This window comes from Schistocerca cancellata, chromosome 5 (assembly GCF_023864275.1).
Source record: "Schistocerca cancellata isolate TAMUIC-IGC-003103 chromosome 5, iqSchCanc2.1, whole genome shotgun sequence".
Lineage (NCBI taxonomy): Eukaryota > Metazoa > Arthropoda > Insecta > Orthoptera > Acrididae > Schistocerca > Schistocerca cancellata.
The window spans coordinates 792,267,485-792,283,430 of record NC_064630.1 but is presented as its reverse complement, the minus strand read 5'-3'; positions in this window follow the sequence as shown (position 1 = coordinate 792,283,430).

Here is a 15,946-nt window from a genome sequence, read left to right as displayed (position 1 = left end):
TTCTTTATGTAAGTAGGCTGTTTATGTTTTCTTATTGGCAACGTTACGTAGCGCTCTATATGAAAACCACTAGCTGTGCTGCGTGCAGTCTGTGGCTAGTTTGCATTGTTGTCTGCCATTGTAGTGTTGGGCAGCGGCAGCTGGATGTGAACAGCGCGTAGCGTTGCGCAGTTAGAGGTGAGCCGCCAGCAGTGGTGGATGTGAGGAGAGAGATGGCGGTGTTTTGTAATTTGTCATGAACTGCTATATATATATTATGACTATTAAGGTAAATACATTATTTGTTCTCTATTAATATCTTTCATTTGCTAACTATCCCTATCAGTAGTTAGTGCCTTCTGTAGTTTGAATCTTTTATTTAACTGGCAATAGTGGCGCTCGCTGTATTGCAGTAGTTCGAGTAATGAAGATTTTTGTGAGGTAAGTTATTTGTGAAAGGTATAGTTTAATGTTACTCAGGGCCATTCTTTTGCAGGGATCTTTGATAGTCAGATTGCGTTGCGCTAAAAATATTGTGTGTCACTTTAGTGAATGTTTGAGTACGTTCAGTTTTGCTCAGCTGTTTGAAAAGCAAATAGTGTAAGAGGTTTATCAGCACAGTCGTGTATAATTGTTCAATGGGGACGTTTCATATGTCGACACTTAGCCGAGGATACCTCACTGGAATCTTCTGATTTTTTCTTGTAGTTTGTGTAATTAGTGTAGATTTTGTTTATTGCTAGAGTGTAATCGTAGAGAGAATCTCCTTTGTAGTTGCAGTCTTTCATTGTTGTACAGTAAAACAGTTGTGGCATGCATGTAGATGTGCACCAAGTATTTCGCAGCTGCGCTTGCAATTAACTAGATATTATTTTCAGTGCTATGTTAATGTATTCCCCTATTTTTGCTCTTCAAATTGTGTTTTTCTATGTTGTTGTGTGAAATATTGTGACAATAATGGCGTGTAAAAAGCGTAACACTAGGCTTCAAAGTAAACTGAGAAATAACAGTGACGACGAGCGTAGCTTATCAGCACCACTGTTTAGTGAATTAACAGACATTCGAAGTAGTAATTTGGTAATTGTGCATAGGGAAATGGAGCGGGCGTCAAATAATGGTGTAAGACAGTGAAACAGATAGTAAACAGGGAAGCATTATCGATCGATCGGTCGGCAACAGCTCGCCTCAGGAATTGGGAATGACAGAACACAATATTGCAAATACTGTAGACTCAGGTTTTGGGTCCTCACCGTTTTCTCAAATGAGTCAAGACACATTTTCTGCTTGTCAAAATGTGAATGTTGCTGGTGCAAATGCACTGCCGAAAAGCGTAGAGGAACAGATTCCAGACACTAATGCATTGTTATTACAATTAATGCAACAAATGGGACAAAATCTTCAAAAGTTAGACACAATGGAACAAAATCTTCAAAAGTTAGACACAATGGAACAACATCAGAGACAAACACAGCAACAGTTAGACGCAATGGAACAAAATCTTCAAAAGTTAGACACCACACTTGAACAAACACGTGAAGATTTAACTACTGAGTTACATAACATTGAATCGAAATGTCAAAAAGTCTCTAATGACGTAAAAATACAAATTTGTGAACATTTCCAACATATTTTTTCGCGTCATGAGAATGCGTTACAGAATCACGAAGCAGACATAAAAGAACTGCAGACTATTGTTCATGAAAATCATAAGACCTTGCAAGCTAAAATGGACTCAGTTGCATCTACCGATTCGGTTACGCAACTTGCGAAAACTCACGAAACCTTAAAGGACACAGTAGAAAGATACATGGGGGAAATTAGTTCATTATCAGAGAAAGTAGTTGAACTTTCGGATCAGCTAAATAATTTATCTACGAAGGTAGATGATAATCTGAATGACACAAAACCAGTAGTCTTTAATGACACAGAAGAGTGCGAACAAATTAGGAAATTCAAACAAAATCAGAATCAAATTAATACGCAACACCAAAGAGAAATCCGGGATGTACAAGATCAGCTGACACAGGTAATACAAGAATTACGTATTTCAGAGGACACTCGCGCCCCAATACGGGAAGAGGGACATAGAAATACGGAACAGCCACAAAATAATAACACAGGGCATTTCGGTAATTATGAAAGGAATTGGCAAGGTACACCGAATTTTGAGATGGAACCGCCGACACGACGTAACAATGACCGATATGCTACTCTCCGACACGAAGATTTTGACTATAAGCTGTTCATTACTACACGTAAATTCAAAACGTTTAAGAATTCTGCCAACGACATTCATACACAAGCGTGGCTCCATCAATTCTCTCATTGTTTTCCTCCCAACTGGTCATTGGAGCACAGGTTAGAATTTATGTGTGGCTACTTAGAGAATGAACCAGCTGTAAGAATGCGATCGGTCATTCACGATTGTCACAGTGAAGGAGAATTTTATCATGCCTTTCTCTCAGCATATTGGTCTCAAGCCACACAAGACCGAGTAAAACATGGCATCACAATGATGAAACATTTCGAACAATCTGAATTTTCCAGTCTTGTGAAATATTTTGAAGACATGTTGCACAAGAATCAGTACCTGTCAAACCCATACAACCCCTCAGAGCTCATCCGCATTTGCTTAATCAAACTGCCTGAACATTTACGACATATTATTTTAGCAGGACGTTGCAAAGACGACATTGAAGCTTTTCAGGGACTCTTACAAGAATTAGAAATTGACACAGACAGTCGCCGGATGCGAAAACAGGAAAACAATCACTACAGGCCACATACGTCACAATTCCATGACGACAGAAACAATAACTGGACACAACAAGGCTATTCTTACAACGTAAATCGTGACCAAAACAGACACCACCCATATGACAACCACTGGCAGAGTAATAGTTACAGGGAAAGATCACCTTTCCGCGGTAATGACTATCACAGAGACAATCAGAGAAACAGACAATTTGGCAACCAGAACTATTATTATCACGGGAGACAGAATAACTTCAGACGCAACAGTCCACCGTGCAGTGATAATTCAGGGAGAAATTCTCCACCACTTAACCGACAAGAAAGAAAGTACAGGAACTACCGACATGACGACAGACGATATAATCATAACAACAGACCTGAATTTAATCAGAACTGGCGGGATTTAAACAGAGATGGGCCCTCTCGGCAAGGCAAATTTGTAGATGTTAGGTCTCCTAATCCCAGTAACAGCATGTGCCAACAAAGAAACAGACAATGACTCGCACCGCAGGCAGCCACCTGCACCCGCCGGCTCAGTGAAAATTAACATTGCCGCTAACCTTGAGCAAAATTCCAGTATTCTTTACGGATGAATACCGCATGAAAATTTCATTCAAGTTGAAATTCTGCATACTGAGAAGAGGCAAGGGTTACACCACATCTCACATGTAAAACCGTTTATTGAGAGATAAACTGTTTTTTTATTTAGTCTTTGCTATAAAATTTTTCAATTTACATTACTAGTATGCTTTGTCACACTTAGTATCTGTTAACATGCAACAGTGTTTGAAGTTAAATATCCAGTCAAGAACCAAGAGAACTTATTTAAACAGAAATTACGAATGCATTGTTATAGTGAACAGACGACACAATGTTGTTTTTTGTACATTCTTGCTTGTTAGTTGCACGATTACGTAACGACTATAAGGCTCACATACTTAGAACATTTACCAGTACTGCTAATGAGATTTTAATGCAACATTTTGGTTTACTTGCAAATACATTATGGATTCAAAGTACTTTCTATGAAATGCCAGATGACACAGTGGTTGGTTTGTGTGGCAGCTATACGATTTTATCACGACGCTACTAATGAGTGACAATTTACAATGTTGCTTTTGCGGTGTTTCTGTTTCATATCTGCACAGTTTTTCTGTATTATTCTGGAAAGTAAAACATGTTTTAGTAGTAACTTTTGTGGTATAGCTATAATGAGACAGCCTTTTCTGTAGCACAACAATACGTTACAGCACATTACTTTCATCATCACAACAATAAGCGTAATAACTAAGATATCTATACGCAAAGATTTTCACTTACGTTTATGATGAGGTAAGTACATTGCCTTCTGCAGAACTTAGCTTTCGGAGGACGATAACTACGACACTTCCACAGAGATTATCTTACAGGAAGACGCACATTTAGCGCTACAGGACACGTATTTGAGTGATTAATGTTGTACTTAAATCATTTATTTTTAAAGATATTTGAAGTACAATGATACAAAGGTTTTCCGTAACACATTTCATTCTATTCTTGTAATCTGTAACACCTGAGGGTATGATTACATTAATCCTCAGGGGGGTACACGCCTACTTTGTGTATCATGTGTTTGGCAAGCACAAGGAGCCCTAGCTAATATGGTATTTGCTTATACAATTTTACACATCGGTACCATATTTCTCTAACACATAAATTACACAGCTATCTGATCATTTAACTGAGAGAGACAAACTTTTTTACTACGGCAGTGACAGATGTTTACGTAATTACACCGTTGGATAACTTCACACTTAAGAAATTGTATTTTGTCTGTACTTTGTGAACTGTTCATATTTTTTCTGAACCATTGTGATACTATGAGAGCTTTGAATGATGTATTTGGTATGAGATCATGATATTTAAGGTACGTTTGAGGAAGATGACACTTTTGACATGAGCAGAGAATTTTTTTAGGTTTTGAAATTATTGCAGGAAGCTACGACGTTTTTGAGATTTGACTGAGGTGTTATGGTGTTATTTTTACGACGACGATGTATATTATGCTGTTGAGGTATGTTTATGTCAATAAGATGATGCTACCATATATGAGAAATGTGATTACGTGTTTATATGTATATGAATAATGAATAGAAGTTAGGGACTCTTGACTTGTGAAAAAGGATGTTGGAAACCAAGAATCGTACTTTAAGAGTTATGAAATGTGTGTAAATGCGTGAATGTATCACAATGCCAGCGAAAATTTTATTGGACACTGTTATATTTATAGGATTTTGTTTCTACACATTTGCAACGTAAATTCTCGACCTGTGAAATTTTTATATGAGACTGTCACTGTAGCGGAAACTGCTGTCATAAATATTTCCGTAAGAAAGTTAAGTGACCAGCTGCACGTAATGCGTCGTGGGCACACAGCTGTGTCAGACACCTGGAGAACAAGCCTTTTCAGACGCTCAGGTAGAAAAGAAAAAAAAGGAGGCCATTATCCTCGCTATTGACATTTCCTTGTTGAAAGCATACTGTGGAGCTCGTAATTTATGATATTTACTGAAATGCCTAATGAAATGACAAGAAATATTTTTACATCTGCACACCTGATTACGACAAGCGTCTTTCTACGAGAAATGTCACATGACTACTGAATGATATTTTTATGCTTTGGTTTGCGTAATTGCTTATTTCATTTAATATCTGGTTTCCAGCTGTGTTGCAGCATTAGTTTTATAAAATAAACTTAGATGCATTTGCTAATGTGAACACTTTCTGTCAACAGATCTATTAAATAATTATTTTATGATCCACATTCTTAAAAAAGGGGCACTTGGAAAGGAAAGAACAATAAGAAGGGACTAGTAACAGTAACTGGACACATAATTTTCTTTTCAAGTACATGGTAATGTTTTTTTTACAATAAGTTGTTGTGGTGCACCACTTTAATTACATAGACATTAAGATGTGAATATGAAACGTCCCCTTAGAACAATTTGTACATGTGAAACGTCCCCTTAGAACAATTTATACTGACTGTGCTTAACCTGGCACACAATAATTTTAGCGCAACGCAATCTGACTATCAAAAATCCCTGCAAAAGAATGGCCCTGACAAACATTAAACTATACCTTTCACAAATCACTTACCTCACAAAAATCTTCGCTGCTCGAACTACTGCAATACAGCGAGTGCCACTACTGCCAGCTAAATAAAAGATTCAAACTACTGAAGGCACTAACTACTGATAGGGATAGTTAGCAAATGAAAGATTTTAATAGAGAACAAACACTGTATTTACCTTAATATTCATAATTGACATCCAGTATTACAAAACTCCGCCATCTCTCTCCCCACATCCACCACTGCTGGCGGCTCACCTCCAACTGCGCAACGCAATCTGCTGTTCACATCCAGCTATAGCAGTTCATGACAACAATGGCAGGCAACAATGCAAACTAGCCACATACTGCACACAGCACAGCCAGTGATTTTCATACAGAGAGCACTACGTAACGTTGCCAATAAGAAAACATAAACATCAAACTTACATAAAGAAAACATAAACATAAAGAAAACATAAACAGCCTACTTACAAATAGACATTTCCCTTTTCTGCATTGTTGTTTTTACTATAATATTTTTTTCTGCTTGAGCTATGTCATGTTTAGGTATAAGTTGCTGCTGTTTGCCAGGCATAGTGTTATTGAATTTGACTTTGTTTTATTCTGTTAAGCCAGTTTTACTAATGATTTATTTTTATTGTTTGCTGCACATTGCCTTAGATTAGTTGTAATATTACAATTGCTTTGCTAATTTCTTAAAGCTGCTTGCTTCGCAAATCTGCGTTTTTTTCATTGCTGTTTATATTAATTGTTATATGTGATGCTGCATTGCCTCGTCCCTTGGTATATATATCTGAGCTCAGTAGATTTAAGTTAGCTTAAGAGGGGTAGACTATATAAGAAACTAACTATGATGACTTGGAAGAAATGTATTGAGAAGCTATATGAAAATGGTTTGGGCAAAAAAAGGATACTGTACAGTAGATAAAAACTATTTTTGACAGAGGTTGTGAACAGAATACAGAAGGCAGGCTTAGATAGGACTTTTGGGAATAATGACGAATGAAGGGTGATCTCCAAGAAGCAAAGAAAGTTTTGTTTGCAAAATACTGCAATGAAACAAACCCTGTCCTTTCCTTTTGTGTTATCCCACTATGTGTTTGGGTACCCGTGTGTAATTATGTTCTTCCTGTCTTTATATGTTTATCTGATAAGACTTACGTTGTAGAATTTTTCTAATACTCAGCTACAATCACTATGATGAGGAATACTGTTATCGTCAAATATACTTTGCATTAATAATATGGTATTTTCTTTGTAAAGATGTTAGACATTATTTATTCTGTTTTGTTGCTCATATGTAAAGTTGATGTTTCCAAAGTTATTCTGAGCTTTTATGGATTTACTTATGTCATAATTCCTGTAATACTGATGTATATGTAAGTTCGATTCCTTTGTAAAGCCCGTACTACAAATGTTATCTGTATTGTTATGTTTTTAATGATGTATTTTGTACCTTTGTTATTGTATTCTTCTGCTATAAAATTGTAATTGACAGCAGTTCATAAAATTATGTAACTTGTAAGTTACATTTCACTGCACACTTTTCTGTTGGTCATAGTAATGCACAATATGTGAGAAGTAGGGGCTGATAGTGTTTGCACGTGTGTTAATAATTCAGCAAAGGACTGGATAACAGCATTGCTGATTCTAAGGACAATTCCACAAATTTTGTGAGTGCATAAGTGGTGGTTATGGACTTGCAAAATTCTCTGCATGACTCTTCGATGGTGAATGTGCACCTGCACAATCGCAACAGATGGCTGCTGGCCATCTCTACAAGGACTACAGTGGGTCTGCACCTCTGATGACCCACCAATACCACAATCTCTACCAGGACTACAGTGGGCCTGTCCACAATTTCTACAAGGACTACTGTGGGTCTGCACCTCTGGTGGCCCACCAATACTCTCTACCAGGACTGCAGTGGGTCTGCTCTGTGATGACCTACCTACCAATATTCTTCAAAACTTCGACTGACTCTGCTGTGGGTTTGCTCTGTTGTGGCCCATTACCTGTCTGCATGTCAAGAGTCAGCACTGTCTTTCCATTGGAAGGGCAACACTACTTCTTCAAGACTCCATGGAAATCCACTACTTCCATGTGCATTTTCTTTTACTGCTCAGACTTTGAAAAAAAAACACTGAAATTTTACTGTGATGAACAATCTGGACTGTCTTTATGGACTGTGAGAAAATTTTAGCTTTTGACCAACATTGTATAAATAAGTGTGTGCATTTGATATCTTTGTTATTGTAATTATAAAAAAAAATTTTCTCATCATTATTGGCCACTGCCCAAAAATATTTTGTAAAATTTTTTGTGGGGAGCATGGGGCTATGTAAGTAGGCTGTTTATGTTTTCTTTATGTAAGTAGGCTGTTTATGTTTTCTTATTAGCAACGTTATGTAGCGCTCTATATGAAAATCACTAGCTGTGCTGTGTGCAGTCTGTGGCTAGTTTGCATTGTTGTCTGCCATTGTAGTGTTGGGCAGCGGCAGCTGGATGTGAACAGCGCGTAGCGTTGCGCTGTTAGAGGTGAGCCGCCAGCAGTGGTGGATGTGAGGAGAGAGATGGCGGAGTTTTGTAATTTGTCATGAACTGCTAAATATATATTATGACTATTAAGGTAAATACATTGTTTGTTCTCTATTAATATCTTTCATTTGCTAACTGTCCCTATCAGTAGTTAGTGCCTTCTGTAGTTTGAATCTTTTATTTAGCTGGCAATAGTGGCGCTCGCTGTATTGCAGTAGTTCGAGTAATGAAGATTTTTGTGAGGTAAGTTATTTGTGAAAGGTATAGTTTAATGTTACTCAGGGCCATTCTTTTGCAGGGATCTATGATAGTCAGATTGCGTTGCGCTAAAAATATTGTGTGTCACTTTAGTGAATGTTTGAGTACGTTCAGTTTTGCTCAGCTGTTTGAAAAGCAAATAGTGTAAGAGGTTTATCAGCACAGTCGTGTATAATTGTTCAAAGGGGACGTTTCAGTTTCTTCACCTTATTCATCATTTATTAGCATTAGATCAGTTTTTCATGATATTACGTCTACAGATAAATGAGACAAATGTAGTACAGACGAGTGGTAGTGTATTTTTCAAGCATTGAAATAATCGAAGACGGCCTCGCAGAGTATCTTTGTAAGTGAAGCTCAGCACAGGTACTCAGAATTGAAGTGCAACCTCCATATTCATAATCTCTCATTTTTCGTGAGAATTTTCACGAAACATGAACTTTAACTGCAACAGTTTTATAATCAGCACATCTATTTTCACAACAGTATAAGTTTTAACGAAAATTAGTATCAAGATTGTATGAAAATAGTAATGTTTATTCACATCCTATTAAATGTTACAAATGAATGTTCGAGAACGCATCAGTTTTTGCATCAATAACGTTTCGGAAAAATGATGTTTCGAAAAAGAAAACTGTTAGTTCAGATGTCGAGAAAGAGACAAACACAAAAAAACTTCAGCAATGCTAAGATTTTAAATAATGTATACCCCACATCTGTTATAATTTTGTCATTTTTAAACATAAATATGATTTTAATAAAAGCAACTACATTATCACAAGTAGTAGACTGGTAACTAAATACAGAATAATAAAGTTCACTGTTGAACCTCAAAATTTCAAAGATTTGTAATACGTATTTATTATGAAGACTGTACTTAATATATTTCATTAAAGAAATATAAAGTCTTAATTTGACCATTGGTTAGCCCTCTTACATTCAGTTACATACTTCATTTTCAAATAAACGATGTGATGCTCAATCCTCATTGTTGTTTCCCAACGTAAGTGCTGTGCTTGGTTATAGCTCATGGAAATGTTTTTATTACTTAGAACACGTGCTCCATTAAGCAATTAGTTCTATGTGGACACATGTATCGCCAAGTCGGCTTGGATTTACTCTCACGTATCGCATGCTGAGAACTACATTATGTAGAAAACCTCATATCCTATCAATAGAGTCGGTATTTGCTAGCTATCTTTAAGCTGCAGGTAATCCAACAACAATAATGTTTATAGAGCTGAGGACTGATTACTTGAAATAAAAGCGGCTAATAGAGGACACAAGTATTAAGCAAACAAATCATATATTAATTAGTGATTTTGAAGTAACAACAAATTTTCTCAATTACACAGTATATCTTAGTGTTGCCTGGAGTCTGCAGGATATAAATTGTGGATTAACTTGACGCCCAAAAGCTGTTACTCGTGTAACCTTCCCTCGTGGTGCTGGACCCAGGAAGCTCGTTCAGTAGTGAGATAGTGGACCCGTATTCAGGTGGACCGCAAATAATATTTACTCCCAGCCATGAAGGTTGAGCACAAAAGGAAGGAGGAATGAGGGATTAACATGCAGTCTACGGCGAAGTTCTTAGAGATTAAGTACAAGCTTCCACGTAAAACGCATCGGGCTTGTGCATCTGGAAATTTGGCTTCGGTGTTTTACGGAAACCACGTGAAACCTAAAGCGAGGGGATGGAGTTCATATCCCACTGTGAGTAACCAAAACCACTGAACATCGACACAGAATGGCCACGCTGGGGTGTGAGATCCTTACCCTAGATTAACCTTTTATTTACTGGCGGGACAGGATTTCCGTCATATCCTGTGTGGAATTCTGTAATTCAGGACCCTGTTACACCTGCAGGGACCAAAAGGTCCTTTTCCATACAGTTTGTGCTTCCTACGTTTGATGTCAGTACAGCCTGCACACCATTTCGAAGCCTATGCATCAGCCTGAAATGTGAAGAGCTGTATTGCAAATGGGTACTTGGTGTGTGAAACAACGCTGCATGGTTAGATAAATAATAATAAGATATATATGTGAACTGACGGAAGTTATTATTTTTGTGAAGTTACCTTTACGCATAATAATGTTAATTTGGATAAAAGATCAATAAAGTACCCTTGCAGTTTCATTTATGACATAAACTGTGAATGGGAGTTCGTAGTGCTATAAGGTCTAGCGCGCAACTTCACAAATTGAGGCTCCACTGACCTTTGACTGCATTGTTTTGACCTTTACAGCTTTTTCTGCTTTTAGGCTCTTTTACAAATGAAAACATGTCCTTGCTAAAGACAATATGACATTTCATTATATAAGAAGGAACAAAAATAAAGCGTGACTTATAAAACACAAGAGCACCCAGTAAGATTTTGTTTTGTTTCAGGCTATGGCTACCTAATATGGAAGAGGTCTTACAGACGAAGAAATTCGTACTTAACTAGGAAATGTTCCAACTGTATCGCTTCAGGTATGTCCTAGTACTGTATTTCACAGAATATGGATAGACAATCGTGCATTTAATTTTCTTTCAAATTATAGTGGAAATGAAGTATGCAGTGTATCCAGACTCCAAAAAAGTGGGACAAAGACTGAAGCAGGGGAACTGACAGCAGTACGAGGTTATAATGAACGCGTGGGTGGTGCAGATACAGCTGACATGATGAGGTCTCCTTATGAAATAGAATCTCAACGATGTGTTTACAGAGAGTGGTTCATGCAGCGACGGAAATTTGTAAATTACCATATGTGATGCAGTGACGTAATAGGGAGAGTCCCATTGATTGATTTGGAACACAGAACTACACTTGATTTACTCACAATTGGAAAGCAAACAACCAAAATACGGGGAAGGCCCAAAAAGAATCAAAACTGTCTTCCTTCACCTCCAGATAGAAGAGAGAGCATTTTCAGCAACCAACGACGTACGTTTTCAAATTATAGGAACTCACTGGTCAACATTCGTAACTTCAAAAATCGGATGTGAACTTTGTTTGCCTATACGTTGGAATCTAGACGGCATTCAAAATGTTGAGTGTAACAGTTTTGTGTGTGTAAATGGAAAACAACTATCCTTACTAGTCTCACTAGAAGCATTAATCCTAGCTGTATGGCTATTTTTAGCCTTTTTTGTCCTATAATGTACTTCGCCTGCGTAATCCTGTCGGGTCTTACTGGTATTCTGAAAAATTTTATGGATTATAACGGTTTAGTATCATTTTTGAAAGCAAATAATTTGCTCTCGATTGAATAATGGTTCATCAAGTATGAAAACAAAAATTTTGAGTTGAGATTTAAATTTTTATAAATCGACAAGGTTTGTCGTTGTTTCACTCCGTAATTGAAAGCAAGTTATCGGACGGTTTCTTTGAAAATTAAAATTAAAATTTATTTCCTTATCGTACCCTAAATCGTGTTTGTGGTTTATCTCGAAAGACCCCTTTGTCGACAGGACTTTTAACCTCATGCTTGCAGGTTACAGACTTCACTACCCAGCGCCTCACCAGGGGTCGACGTGATGTTGCTAGGCTGTAGGCATCCGACGCCAGGTGCTTCGGTACGAAGCGTACTTGCCGATTACCGCCGCATGTCTGCTAGTGAATGACTCTTTTTGTGTACTGACGATGACCGAAGTTAGACAGATATCCCCCCCCCCTTACTCGTGTTTGTATTTATTTTACTTATTTATTTATTTATTTATTATTTATTGTTCCGTGGGACCAAATTAAGGAGAAGTCTCCATGGTCATGGAACGAGTCAATACATGAAATTATAACACGATATTAGAAACAGATAAAATGAAAAAAATAAACATATTCAGGTGACAAGTCGTAAGTTTAAATGAAGAAAATCAACAATGTAACACTGGAATTTGCTTAATTTTTTAGCTCTTCCAGGAGCTGCTCGACAGAATAGAAGGAGTGAGTCATGAGGAAACTCTTCAGTTTGGACTTAAAAGAATTTGGGCGACTGCTAAGATTTTTGAGTTCTTGTGGTAGCTTATTGCAAATGGATGCAGCAGAATACTGCACTCCTTTCTGCACAAGAGTCAAGGAAGTGTATTCTACATGCAGATTTGTTTTCTGCCTAGTATTAACTGAGCGAAAGCTGCTAACTCTTGGGAATAGGCTAATATTGCTAACAACAAACGACATTAAAGAAAATATATACTGTGAAGACAATGTCAGAATTCCCAGATTTTTGAATAGGGGTCGACAAGAGGTTCTCGAACTTACACCACATATAGCTCGAACAGCCCCTTTTTGAGCCAAAAATACCCTTTTAGAATCAGAAGAATTACCCCAAAAAATAATACCACACGACATAAGCGTATGAAAATATGCGAATTAGACTACTTTTCATGTTGAAGTGTCACTTATTTCAGATACTGTTCTAATGGTAAATAAAGCAGCATTTAGCTTCTGAACAAGATCCTGGACATGGGCTTTCCACAACAGCTTCTCTCTATCCGAACGCCTAGGAATTTGAACTGTTCCGTCTCGCTTATAATATGCCCATTCTGTCTGATCAAAATATCGGTTCTTGTTGAATTGTGAGCTAGAAACTGTAAAAACTGAGTCTTACTGTGATTCAGCATCAAATTGTTTTCCAAAAGCCATGAACTTATTTCATGAACTACATTATTTGTTACTGCTTCAATATTACACACAAGATCCTTCACTATCAAGCTGGTGTCATCAGCAAACAGAAATATTTTTGAATCACCTGTAATACTAGAAGGCATATCATTTATATGAATAAGAAACAGCAGTGGCCCCAGCACCGACCCTTGGGGAACGCCCCACTTAACAGTGCCCCATTGGGACTGAACATCACTACCACTCTCAATATTGCGGAGAATTACCTTCTGCTTTCTGTTCTTAAAGTAAGAGGCGAACCAATTGTAAGCTACTCCCCTTACTCAATAATGTTCCAACTTCTGCAGTAATATTTTGTGGTCAACACAGTCAAAGGCCTTCGTTAAATCAAAGAAAACACCTAACGTTCGCAACCTTTTATTTAATGCGTCCAAAACCTCACAGAGAAAATAGACTACAGCATTTTTAGTTGTTAAGCCATTTTTAAAACCAAACTGTACATTTGACAGCAAATTATGTGAATTTAAATGCTCCAGTAATCTTGTATATACAACCTTCTCGATAACTTTAGCAAACACCAATGGCATAGAAATAGGTCTAAAATTGTCAACATTATCAATGTCTCCCTTTTTATAAAGTGGCTTCACTACCGAGTACTTTAATTGGTCAGGAAACCGACCACTCCTAAAGGAATCCTCTTCGATTCTGCAGTTCTCCTCTTCCACACTTTTTGGAATAGTAGTTTCTTCCATTTTCTGCCACTGGCCTGAAACTTGCAACTCTGCTAACGCAAGGTTCCACTGCATGTTTAGGTATCTTACTTTCTGAAGTATATTCTCTGTTTGTCCGAAAACAGAAATATCCTATGTTTCCTGATAATATTTCTCATCCAGAAAAGGGAAGCTGTGTCCACAATAGGGCTCTAATTCTGCTCCACGGCTTCCGCTGTCCTATTATATATACAACTATTGTTATGTCCAGACTGTTCGGGATTTTTGCATGGATAGGAGATGGAACATTGCTAGACGATACTTTCATCTCCGCTTTGCTGAATTATTTGGGGGGGGGGGGGGATTTGTGACTTCCTCTGTGAATGTTGACCTCAAGTAATCAGAACACAAAATATGTATAATGCAGGGACTCGTCATAAACGTCCACCTACCGTCTCGAAGGAATATACGAGGGGCGTTCTATAAGTAATGAAACAGATCCTCCTCTTGGCCATTTGTGGGACATCGTGGAGTACCCACGCTTCAGTCGCTATACTTTTATGACGTTCCAATAGGATAGATGGCGACGCTACATATAGCCTTGAAAATGGCGTCTGTAACCGAGGTGCGTTCCCAGTAGAGAGCTGTAATTGATTTCATTTTGGCAGAAAACCAGAAAATCGCAGATATTCATAGGCGCTTGTAGAGTGCCTAAAGAGACATGGCAGTGAACAAAAGCACAGCGAGTCGTAGGGCGAGACATCGGTCGTTATCGCAACATCGTCGTGCAAACCTGTCCAGTCTCTCGCTTGTCGGCTGGCCGCACGCAGCTGTCACTCCTGCAGTGCTGGAGGGTGTTTACGATCTCATTCGGGGTGATCGACAGAGCGCATCGGTCATCTCGCTGGAGAATTGGATGTGTCTGTTGGTAGTGCTGTCACACCCGTCCACCAGTTCTGGTACTGGGTTCCTCGCTGCCTGACATAAGACGCTAAAGAGCAACGAAGGATCATCTTTACGGAATTACTAGCATGTTCTGTGACTGATCATGATAACTTTTTTTGGAACACCGTCACAGGTGATCAGACGTGAATTCATCATTTCGAACCGGAAACAAAATGAGAATCCATCGAGTGGCGCCGCACCACCTCTCCTCCGAAGAAAAAATCATGGCGACGTTCTTCTAGGACTCTGGAGGGTTATTCTGTTTGATTCCCTCCTTCACGGGGCAACAATCAACTTTGAAGTATGTTGTCTGCGGTGTAACAAAATAAAAGTGATGTTGTTATTCAATGGAAAAGTTGGAATTCGAGATTTCGGTTACTGTTTTATCAATCACAATTGGCGTAAGAATAGATGGATTGACCATTGTCGTAAAATATTGCATTATGAAATGTGAACAGTCTTTACTTGCAGTTTCATGTGGCTTGAAGCAGTCACAGCTAGCGTTCTATTGATTAAGAAATTGCATATCGTCTTTCTAATTACTTCATGATCGTAGATACGATCACACCGGGTCGTGAAGTTATTGTTATGACAAAACAATTTCCTAAGGGAGCAAAAAGTTCTCAAGGGCGCAAGAACAACTGTAACATCACACTAAAGGGAAATTCAATATTAAAGCTGATGCGAGAAGACGATTAAACTGTTTTCGTTTTGTCAATGTAACACGCACATTGGACTGCTGATCTTGGTGTCTGTAATTTTAGCAAAATGCATAATTAAAATGAAAATAATACTGGGGAGATGATAGGAATGAGACCTGCCAAATGATTCAATACTTCGGGAACTAATATTTATTATAACTAAAACATATATCGTACCTTATGATTAGTACTACAATGACGCTAGATTTTTATGTCCGTTTCATGTACATTGAGCGCTCTTTTATATAGCCATTGTCGTCACTATAAGTTGTAACAGTTCTTGTTTTTACACTTCACTCAAACTTAGACGGAACAAGTTTTTATACATTCAGTAAAAAATTAGATC